This window comes from Phragmites australis, chromosome 9, assembly GCF_958298935.1.
Source record: "Phragmites australis chromosome 9, lpPhrAust1.1, whole genome shotgun sequence".
NCBI classification, from domain to species: domain Eukaryota; kingdom Viridiplantae; phylum Streptophyta; class Magnoliopsida; order Poales; family Poaceae; genus Phragmites; species Phragmites australis.
The window spans coordinates 19,285,050-19,297,693 of NC_084929.1; positions in this window are offsets into that span (position 1 = coordinate 19,285,050).

Genomic DNA, 12,644 nt, shown 5'->3' on the forward strand with positions numbered 1-12,644 from the left:
CGAGTCATGGTGAATGGATGTCCGGGTGAGACTACCCGCAGTTTTCGGCAGGGCGATCATCTATCTCCCGTCTTATTCATTATAGTGATGGACGTTCTGAATGCGATCGTTGCAAAAGCCGAAGAACAGCAGCTATTCCAGAGCATCCAACGTTTCGGTATAAAATTCCGCGCTTCCATCTATGCTGATGATGTGGTAATCTTCCTCACCCCCTTCTACACTGGAGCTCCGTGCTACAAGGATATCTTGCTCTCATTTGGTCAAGCGTCGGGGCTGCATACAAACTTTCAGAAAAGCTCGATCCTCCGGATTTGCTGGTCAGAGGATACAATCCGAGAGCTGAGGGATGCTTTGCCTCCATGAGTTTCCTTGTGAATACTTGGGACTACTCCTAGAACCGAGAGAATTAAGAAAGAGCGAGCTTCAGCCGCTACTGAACAAAGTGTCCAACAGGATTGCGACGTGGAAGGGCAATCTTCTCGCCGGAGAAACCTTGGATTGGAGCGCCGTTACAGGTCAGTGTGCAGGTGCGAGCCATGTTCCAGGCATATCTAGGGTTTTAAAAAAGAAACTTTTGTGGATAAGTTTTGAATATGGTTTAAATTTGAATTGAGCTTAGAGTGAATTCGAGAGAAACCAAAAGATGAGGTTGAATAAGAATGGAAGTAGATAAGGAATTTGAATTTGGATTTGGGTAGAATTTGAGGAAGATGAGAGATTAGATCTAAACAAAAATTTGGATAAAATTTGAATTGAACTAGAGAAAAATCAGGTATAATCAAGGATGAAATAGATGATCAAGAATTTTGAATTTCAACCATTAAGATCCTTAACCTACCCACTATTGAATTTTGTAAAAATATTTTCAAAACCTTTTTCACTCCAAAACACCAAAGAGAAGAAAAAGAAAAAGAATTCTAATGCATTTATCTGGCTCCTAGCAAAACTTGGCATGCAAAGCACAAGAAATAATAACCTAGGTTGCTTGGATGTTTATAAAAATAGGTTTTAAACTGCTTTACTGGTGAAGCTATTCACTAAAGTTGATTTTTTTTTAAAAAAAAAGTTGTAAAATCTTGAAAAGTAGGGTGTTACACCAGAAGAGCTATTATCCACATATATCTCTACCAACATGTATATATCATAACTTCACTATTAAACAAGATTACAAGTTAATAAATTAAACAGGGACAAGTGTTATCTAACGTACATAACATAAATCACAGTAGAATAAACATCTAACAAAAACAAAGACCAGTGGTGCTATTTGCCCATAAGATAACCGACCGGATTTGCCCACAAGGTAACCGACCGGGTTTAGTAGTAGTATAGTGACTACTTATCGTCACACCGCTTACGGTGGGATACAAGTAGCCGGCACTTAAATTTTACCTGCAAAACAATCAACAAAGCACGATGAGTACAAATGTACTCGCAAGACTTACACACATGGGTATATATATATTCCCGACTCCAAGAATAATGCATTTGGATGAATTAGCAAGAAATATGCCACTAGGTTAACTGAATTTATGCGAAAGGCACTTTGCCGACATAGACATGAGAACACCTACATATCTTGACTCTTAGGATATTCTAACCTAACCATAAGAATATAACCATAAACAACATATGAATATAGTTATCTCAACCTGAAACATAACATAACCATCTCATTTTATCAACACATACTCAAGTCACTTCCAACATACCATAACAACCCAACATCGGATCTCTACAATTGATACGGATGGACATAAGCATACTCATGATCGAGAGCATGACAATTTGAATTAATCTTACATAGGTACATCTTTATCCATATGACTCGGGTCCATCCTCTTGGCCCCGAGGCTACCTTTCTCATACCAAGGAACTACCCACTTGCACATACTCCGATGGCATCAGGGTTACTATGAGCGTATCCCAGACACCATCGACTCATCGCCACCTTGCTTCTCTTTATTCTTTTTATCTTACACGTCATAGGGACACACAACAAGCGTTATTCATGGCATATGATAATCAGCTCATTCGTACATTTATTGAATATATGAAAGTATAAAAAGTGGTTAAGTCAATGTCAAATAACAGTCAGTGCTTAATCGATGCAAGCAGTTTATGGCATCCGGGTTACTCTTCTGACCTACCCCTAGCACTACCCACATATCTTCTTATTCTCACAAACTTTTCATCCCAACATCATTATCATCGTAAAAGTAATTAAGTCTTATAGCTCGTGAATAATGGAACTTCCACCGCTTGACTTCTATCAGTAACCTATCCATTGTTAAGCATTTTGGATAATTTTAATTTAGACATTAACAAGTTTATACCTAGGCTACAAGGATTAAGATCATCAATAACAAGATAGGGATAAATGTAACAAGATAGGTATTACCTGATTCCCGACATCGACTTACAAAACGTGCATATACGACACAACAATATCTAACAAGTTGGCTAACAATTCACCAAAATAAAGGAGAAATATGAAAGATGCTTTCCTTGGTACTCTGTTTCATAACCACAATCAACCAAAGAAAATACCTCAAGAAAACGTGTCACTCTCCGGAAAGTTGTTCATTAAAAGAGTAGAAACGCATCGCAATAAGCATATAATGCATGATCATGAACAAAATGCAATGCGACATATTACGACAACATTTTCTAGTTAGCATAAGTAATAAGAAGGCTAGCAAAATTGGTTTCACCAATTTTGGACTTGTAATGAACTAATGGTGAATTAATGAAGCTTTAAACCAATTAATTAATCTCATAAATTTAGTTAATTATTTAACGGCTGTGGATATTTTAACAGGTATGGGAGGTTATTATGAAACCAATAAAATTGGTTTCATAATTTTTGGAGCTACATAGAATTTATTATGAATTTTACAAGTTTTAGAACACAGTAAACTACACTGAAATGGTTCTGTATGAGCTGACCACGGTTAGACTGCAAACATGAGCGGTCAGACCACTGGCAGTGGTGTTCGGAGCATGGGGAAGTGTGGTCAAACTTCTGCGAAGAGCGTCGATTTAATTTTCAATGGTCGAAACGTCCTGAGGGGCGGTCCGACTCCTGGAATGGCGATTAGACCACTGCGAGATGCGGCTCAAACCACTGTGCTCGGCTGGTGGCACTTGGCGAGCTCACCGATGATGATTCCGGTGATGCCTTCAGCCAAGGTTAGCACCTAAATGCTCCATGTAACCAGTGGGATCCATTTTAAGGGGTTTAAGCGACATTTATGGGCACAAAAGCTTGGGCCTCATAGAACAACATCCATGGCCAGGTGAAGCTCGGTTCTATGGCTATGGGGAGTGGGGGAACTTGGGAGAAAATGAGGGGAACAGGGTTAGAAAGCTTCACCTTAGTGTGGGGAAGCTGTCTTGAGGGTTGGCCGGCTCCAGGGAAGCTCCGATGTGGAGATCGGCTCTGGGGTACTCCAACCGACCTATAAGTGGAAGAAGAGCTTCAGGCTTGCTCCGGTGAAGGGGATGCTTGGGGATGAGCTTGAGGTCAACGTGGTAAACTTATGGGTGACCTAATCCTTCAAGCTTCGGCTTCTGTGGAGCTTGTGGTGGAGGAATGGTGAGGGAGCATCCTTACTCTCTCTCTCTCTCTCTCTCTCTCTCTCTCTCTCTCTCTCTCTCTCTCTCTCTCTCGATGAAAGAACTAGTGAGGGTGAGGGAGTGGGTGAGAGTGTCACTGGATGGACTCTAAGCGGCCTTTGAGTTCTGGCGGTCAGACCGCGAGGGATGCCGGTCAGACCGCGGATAAGACCCACGTGCTGAAAGTTTCCTTTCTTTTTCCTGTTTCTTCCTTTTCTTTTTCTTCTCCTCCCTAAATACTTGTGTACATTTTCCACTCATAACCTATAATGGAAACTTATATGGATCGATTATGTAACATTTTTGAAATTTGATTAACTACTTTAATCGAAGTAACTACACTAAGCATGATGTTATGATTTGTATGTATGCTTAATTACAGGATTACGGTTTTCGAGGTGTGACAATACCTTAAGTCACTTGATCTTCACAAGTAATTTAGCATTTACTCCTATTGTCAATCTCCGTATGGAATCTAACTCCACTCACTCTCAAGCTATATCACATAGGTTAGCCCATAAAACTCAATTAACAATTTCATATCTTTAGTCACTTAATCTTCACAAGTGACTTAGCATTCATGCTTATCATCAATCTTCTTGAGATGCTCCTTTATCTCATGATCATCACCTATAGCTCAATGACATCGACACATTTCTTTGATTTCATAGAATTCCTTAACGAATCCATGATTTTATTACTTATGCATCTTATATGTAACAAACATATTAACAATTCTCAACATAATTGTTAGTCAATAGGTATTGTTACCACTTATCAAGCATCATCTAGAGCCCATTCATCTTGATGCATCTCTCTTGATCAAATGACATTCCTCAATGAATCTATGCTCAATCTTCCATACATCACATATGGAACAATTTACTAACAATTCTTAACGTAATTGTTAGCTAATAGGTATTGTCACTGATTACCAAAATCACAATTAGGGGCTAGATGCACCTTCAGTTGTGCGCTGAATACTTGGATGACGTGTCATATTTAGGCACCAAAAGCCATGGCATTGTAGTTCAATGGCACGACGCCACGACCTTTGGCGTCGTGCTACGTATAAAGTAAAACTAGGAAGCTAAAATCATCTATCAAATAGGTCAATGTGTTCTTCTGAAAATAGTGCACGACGCCATAACCTATGGCATTGTGGTGTGTATGCATAGCACCACAGGATATGGCGTTGTTCCCCTCCAGCACGATGCCATGGGTCCTGTCTTTCCAGAAGGTTTGGGCACAGGGACAAGGCATGGTATTGCATTGTACATACACACTATGACACCTAGGTTATGGTGTCGTGGCTTGTTTTCAGGATGATAACATGACATCATACCTTGATCTTTCATATGATTATGTTATATGCTGTTGCATCTAAGTCCATATCTCCAAGCTATTTTGTACAACATCAAGATAGTGAATACAATTGATAAATGAAGCTCTTACTTTAGAAAAGGCAGTCCAACAAAGTAACATCTATAGTTCTTGGAGATCCAATAACTTGGCATGTTTTTAGATTCTACATGTAATAGTTTATTCGATGTACATGCCTTGACGAAAGTCCACCGGAGAACATTTGCAGCTGATGTTTTCAAATGTATAAAATAGTACATAGCATCCAATGTTCATACACACATAGACGTTCAGAATAGTACCTAGCATCCAATGCTTAGAGTCCGACATAACATCAAAATATACTTCACACACAAATGTTCAAAATCTTGCATATTGTCCAAGTGCAGTTCACACAACCTAATATCACTTCTTATAATGAACTGGTCACCGCCTCGACCTTTTCCCCTTTCCCTTCCCCTGACCAAGAGCACCCGTACCCCAAGTGTACCGCTGAACCTGCTAATGAGGACACTAGGATCCTTGTGTAGGCGGTGGTGCGTCTAACAGTTGAGACACACCAAGATCATTGTGGTACACGGGGTCATGGGTGTCGTCTTGCTCGTCCTTGGCTTCGGCACCCTCCTTGTCATCCAAAGCGGAGAAAGTAGGCATGCGTGAGGAGCGTGGGCCCATGGACCGTGTGGTGGCACAAGACCATGTGTCCAAGCTACCATATGCACGTGACCGTGTGGCCGAGCCACCGAACACACGTGACCAAAGCTCTGAGGTGGCCATAGAGTGAGTATGAGGGATGACATCTACCAATGCATGTGTGCAACAACTGCAACAAACTACCACTCTCCAAAGGTGTCGTTGGATGCGCTGCAAAATATAACTTGTAATGAATAATAACACGAGGTGTATTGCAATGAAAAGAATGTTTCCACAACATCATTTTTACCTCCAATGTTCCTCGCAAGCTGTTCTCCGTGTCAACGCTACCTATTGGGATCCTTAAAGTGTTATCATTGTAGTTGATAGATTGCCTCACATCTGTACCCTACAAGTCAAATGAATCATTATTAAACAATGCATGATTGTTGAACTGTACATGGCATTTTGAGATCACTCACCACTTAGTCTAGGATGGGGGCGATCTCGATATGTGTCCCCTCTCGAGTGTGGTTGTTATTGGGATTGTTGTCATTGTCCGACGATTCAATGTCAGCGTAGTCATCATCCGCCCATCTCTGCCTCAACTTGTAGCGGGGTGGCAGATTGGTACCAAGCGAGGTACTGACAAAATGTTGATTCACGATGCATGTTGAAATTCCCCTCCCAATTAAGCTCGAACCTTTGCCACTCATCGATGTGGGTATAGTGGTGGTACGCGAAGTTTGTCAGTGACCATTGTCTCACTCGGTCGAACCTACAAATAAAAAATGCGATTGTTAGTAACCAAATGTACAAAATGTTAACTAGCTAAATACAAACATCGGCTTACTTGTGAAAATCGATGAATGTAGACACCTCGTGGGGTGGGTAAGATTGTTGCCTACCAAATTGTCTCATCACCCCTTGTGGTAGGTGCATCTCAACGGGGTAGAAGCAAATCAGCGAGCACCTATGGTCCAAAGCTCCTCATCTCGCCGACATAAAGGGTTCATGCCCAGACTTTCCTCCAAAGCCTCCATCTTCCTTGAAATGTACAGCTGCTACTCAACCTGTAAATTAGGGATATATCGTTAATAACACTTTTGTCAATAATGTGTAGTATGAAACTAAACAATTAAAAGATGATACTCTTGCGAAGCTCAGGTGAAGAGCGTCCAACTTGTTGCTATACTCAACATAAGCCCTACTGGTAAGTACGTAGGGGGTTGAAACCTAGTCCCACATGTACGCAACGGAGAGGCACAACTCAACAATATCTTTGGGAATCCATGTTTGTAGCTAGAGTAGCCCTATCGGTCCAATTGGCATCCTCTCCCACATCCATATCTGGAGTAGGTATGTGCAACCACCAAGTGAGGAGGACGGGGATTAGCGTCAACAAGCTTCGTAAAGCTGCCAATACAAGAAAGCAAGCACAGCAAACTCCCAACGGTACTGGTCAGCATTGCGCCAATGAAGGAGGAAGGGGAGGTACATCCAGGAAGCACTGTCTCTAATGGTATCCAGAAAAAGCACATCACCAAACATGTTCATCACCCATGCCTGTGCGTGGGAGGTGATCGTGTTGGTGTCTGCGTCAGGAGGGCATGTCCCAAACCGTTCTCGCAGCCAGCTGATAGGGATCCCTGACACACGACCATTCCTGCCCTCTTGCTGAGGTGGAAGCTTAGCACCCACAAAGTTCTCCATGTGCCCCCGCCAGCCCTCAGAGACACATCTCCTAGTCACATGTTGCCCTTTGATTGGCAACACCAGGATCATGGCGACATCCTACATAGTCATCGTCATCTCTCCGCAAGGAAGGTGGAAGGAGTGAGTCTCGGGCCTCCATCTGTCCGCAAGTGTGGTGAAGGCAGCGGGGTTGAAAGGTGGCATGCCCCGCTTCATGAGGTTGGAGATGGCAGCTAGGTTCGCCTACTGAAGGAGTTGCATGCAGCGGCGATCATAGTGCATGACGAAAGCTTCATCATGGCTCTGGACGCTGAGCAAGGGAAGAACCTAAAATTACAAACACAATCATAATGTCAATACATAACACTACGGATAAAGGTATGTAACAAAAAGGAAAAAACATAAACTGGTCTTTTAGGTACCGCCCCTTCTCTATCCTCTGTGCTCGGTGCTCTCTCTCGTAGCACTCGTCCAAGAGCCGGTACCGTGACATCCTGTATTGAAAATGTGGCACATGTTAGAAAATGAAGAAAAAAAATTATAAAGTTTTATGTAAAGTAAGAATCACACTGAAAAGAAAAGGCATAAATTTACACACCTTCCATATAATCTGTTTAATTTTTTAGTTCTACAGTTTTATAATTTCATTTCTACCAATTTTATAACCTTCCAAGACATCTATAATTGATATATATAGTACATTTTCATGTTTGTTTTCAATTTTGTAACAAACTAAAATTCATCGCTGGCACAACCACTCAAAGACCGAGCATGTAATGTGTCTGATACCAAAGTAAAGTTATCATTAGTACAAACAAGAGTTTAAGAGTATTAACATTGTAGGATAGTGTGAGAAATCATCCAAATCGTATTCAAATTAATCATTAAGACGATCATTTACATAATCATGACCACAATGATTAACCAAAATCCAATCCTGATAGTCTCGACATGTGTTTGTTGCCCAAGATCGGAACACGCGCTTTAATAAACTTAATCACATCAAGACATAGTAAAGAGCGAGTAATGTAAATATATTACAAGTCCTTAAGTTATTACAGTTTTCGACCATTTATAGAAAGCGAATGCTAGAAAGACAGAAGAACAGTTTTATCTCCTAGCCGGTTAGAGTTACTACACAACATAAAATAAAGTTTATTAACAATAAAAGATAGGTAGAGCCATTTACCCTGAGGCACCACCCTAAAACAACATCACATGAGTATCTCACACTACTCTTGCCCATCACCAACATCGACGGGCATGAAGTAACCATATACTACTTCTTTCTTACCTGCAAAACTCATCAAAAGCAACGTGAGTACAAAGGTACTCGCAAAATTTAATTCATAATGAGTACATATAATAACCCGACTTCAACGATTATGCATTTGAGGATGCATAGTAAGGAATCGACCAAAAATGTGTACATAAATTTATATGCAAAAGCCTTTCTGTCGACTGAGCATCTACAACCTAGCAACTTGTACCTCATAACATGAGATCATAATAGTAAACATATCCATCACCTAATCATACTCTTTCCAATACAACCAACGCTAATCACTTTCTAACAAAATCACCTACAACCAAACATCGAAAACTCTACAATTGATGTGGATGTACATAAGCATGCTCATAACTGAGAGCGCAGCAATTTGAATTGATCTTACACCCTGCAGGGGTACATCTTTTTCCACATGACTTGAGTCCATCATCTTAGCCCCCGAGACAACCTTTCTCATACTCGAACTACCCACTTGCACATGCTCCTATAGCACCGGGGTTACTGCGAGCGTGTCCCGGACACCTCTAGCTCCTTGTCACCTTGCTTCTCCTCATTCTTTTTCTATTACATGTTATAGGGTCACAAGTCAAACGTTAGCACGACGTATAATAATTGGCTCATTCATACATTTATTGAATATGTGGAAGAAAGAAAGTGCTTAAGCCAACGACAAACAATAGTCGGTGCTTAATCGATGAAAGCAGTTTATGTTATTTAGATTCCTCTCCTGACCTACCCTTAGCATTGCCCATATCTCGTCTCATTCTCACAACTCATACATCCCAATATCATTTTCATTACGAAACAATAGTTAAGCCCTATAGCTCGCGAACGATGGTCGAACCACCGTTTGACTTCTACCGATGACATATGCATTGCTAAGCATCTTGGATAACTTTTAGGTTAGACAACAACATTGTTATACCCAGGTGACAAGGATAGAATTATCAATGATTAAAGGTAGGAACAATACATCAACATAGGTTCTACCTACAATTCTCGACATTGACTCATTAACAAAAAAAAAAAGAGCACCGAGGGGGAGGACGTCCCCTTGGGATTTCATTAAGAGAATGTGCGCCTCGAATCCGGGCCGGCTAAGTGAGACCATACTTGACTGACCGTTAGCACCGTGAGAGGCTTGACGACATTGACTCGTTAACATGCATAACATACCTAAAACGATAATTTATCAAATTAGACATCACACGATCCAAAGTATAAGGTGAAATATGCTTAGATGCTTACCTTGTTGCTCTGGCGCTTCGCTTATGTACAAATCCGGTTTGATGTCAGCCTCGACCGCCTGAACCGTCGATATGTCACTCTCTAGACAATTTAAGAATGCATTGAATAAACAAGCGAACGGCAGAAATGTATGCTTATGATGCATAATCGTGAATGACATGAAAGGCGCCATGTTTCGGAAGCATTTGCAAAAGAACGCTAATCGATTAGGTAAGAAAATGTTGGAACCTTGTATAAGACAACTTAAGGTTATAGGGTACTGAATAGCTGACGGTCAGAACGTGGGGGTCGAACAGAGAAGAAAATTGTACTGAGTAAGTCTAGCAGTCAGACCGTGGGTCTGGAGGTCAGACCGACCCTAGTAGCGGTCTAATTCCTGACTATAGAGTTTGACTGAAGGTTTGACCAACCAAGTCACAATTGTTGGTCAGACCAGTCTTAGCGACGGTTAGACAGCTGGCCTAGCTAATGCCATCTCAGCGAGGTCACTGGCGAAGACTACAACGATGTCTTCGACCATGGAAGGTACCAAAGCACTCTACAAGACTAAAGAATTGATTGTTGGGTGATATGGGCAATATGCACGGGGCCAAACATGGATGAAGTCCATGGCTAGAGTTGAGCTAGGGTCTAAACGAAATGGGGATTGGTTAGAGCTTGGCAACAATGGGGAAAATGTAGGTGAAGTCTCACCTCGGTATGTGGAAACTTTCTATTGGTTTAGCCAACTTTGAGGAAGCTTCGATTTGTAGATCAGGCTCCGGTGTGGTTATTGGCCTCGAGGTGAAAGAACTCACGTGGAAGCGTCTCTGGCAAAGAAGACGATATGAAGGAGCTCGGGGAAATCTTCGGGGAGCTCGAGGAAGTCTTCTCCGTCAATCTTCGGTTGCCGAGGTCGTCAAGGTGATTCTCCTCCCTCTCTCTCAGTTTGGGTGAAGGGGAGTGAGCGAGGAGTAAAATGAGCGAGAGATATGAGAAAGGGTTAGTCGGTAGCTTTAAATGACGCTCTGAATTTTGACGGTCAGACCACGGGAAGTATCTTTTTCGTGTTTTTTCCTTTTCTTTTTCTTCTCCTTCTCAAATAATTTTAGGGTCTTTCTAACTACCTCTAAACCATTTCCATTCATCAATATAAATATACATATATGGTGAAAACACACATTGAATAATGTATCATTTTTGAAATGGGTTTAACCCTTAAATTCAAATCAACCACATAAAACATGATATCATGATGACTATGCATGCTCAAGGACTAGATTAGGATTTTGGGGTATGACAGATATGATCAAAATTATGTTTTGCTCCTCCACATCTAGAAAACAAAAGACCACCTATGTTGCAATGCACTGCCACCTCAATTAGAACAATGAGTTGAAGTTCAATTTCAATATGGCCACACCCAGTTACCGACAGTGGGTTCAGAAGGATCAAATTTAGCAAACAAGTAACAAACATATTCTATAGTGTTTGTTGAGTTCAGTTCCTTCCCTTACCCCACAACATTGAATCCCAGGACCTAATTACAAACATATCAAACATACTCCCTTGAACAAGGATGTCAAAGAATCTTGAAAACAGTCCATGTACACGTTTGAAGCATATCTTAAAGAATACATCAAATATATCTTAAAGAATACATCAAACATATCTTAAAGAATACACCATCACAGGGCAATTCTAGATCATTTTGCTGACGTGAGAATATTAGCCACCATTTTCACGACCACTTTAACATAAAACCAATAACAAACGACAAAGGACTTTCTACCTATTGTCAAATCAGACCTATGGAAAATCCAATTCAGGCTGCATGAGGCAAACAAAAACGAGCTCAACAATTGAGTTAATAATGGCCAACAGGAACAATTTCAGAACACATCCTGCTCTCAAGTGCACCTTCCATTTGAACCCAACAACGGGCAACCTCAGCTTGTTCATGTGACATAAAAAGGTCATCTTGTTGTCTTGTTGTTACAGAGATCGAAAGTTGTACTTTATTCATCTAAAAATGTGACATAAAGCCGAAGAATCCAGTTAGTAACTAGAATCTTATTAACTTTATAAGTACAATTTCATTTCAGCTCTAAAATAGAGGGTTTTTTTTTCAGTTATCCCTATGCTTGGAATGCACTTAGGAGTGGCTGTAAATAAATCCTAACAAGTGAAATACAAATGAAAATTCGATGCATCATGTGCCTCTTTTAAGAAGAAGGAACCAATCCAAGTATTACATAGTACTACGCCTAAAAGGAAAAACATGGAGAAAACTAAGCTATCTCCGGGCTTCCACAAGCCGTGATTCGAGAAGAAGGGGGAGGGGAGAGTGGAGGAGGCGAGAGCTCACCGAATCCAAGAGGTGGGACGACGGGTGAGGGGCTAGGTTTGGCAGTTAGCCTCGTGCGCTGCCAGGTTGATGGCGCTAACCGAACGAATGAGTGGGGTGGACTCTGGAGGGGATTTGCAGCGTGTCACAACGGCTTGACGGCTGTGTGTGGCGGACATTGCACGGCACAACGGCTCAGTGACGACGCGTCAGGTAGGGAAAGTGAGACAGATAGAATGCAGGGAAAGAAGGGGCCTACTTTTAGGTCCCATAGCACGACGCCAAAGGTCATGGTACTGTGCCATTGATCTACGACGCCATGTCCTTTGATGCCATGCAACTGACCTATGGCGCTAGGTTCTTTGGAGCTGTGCCATGACACGTCACCTAGACAAACCAGTGCATAACCTATGTGGCATAGAATGATACAAAAGGTCATGGCGCTATGCAATGGACCAACAATACCAAAGGTCG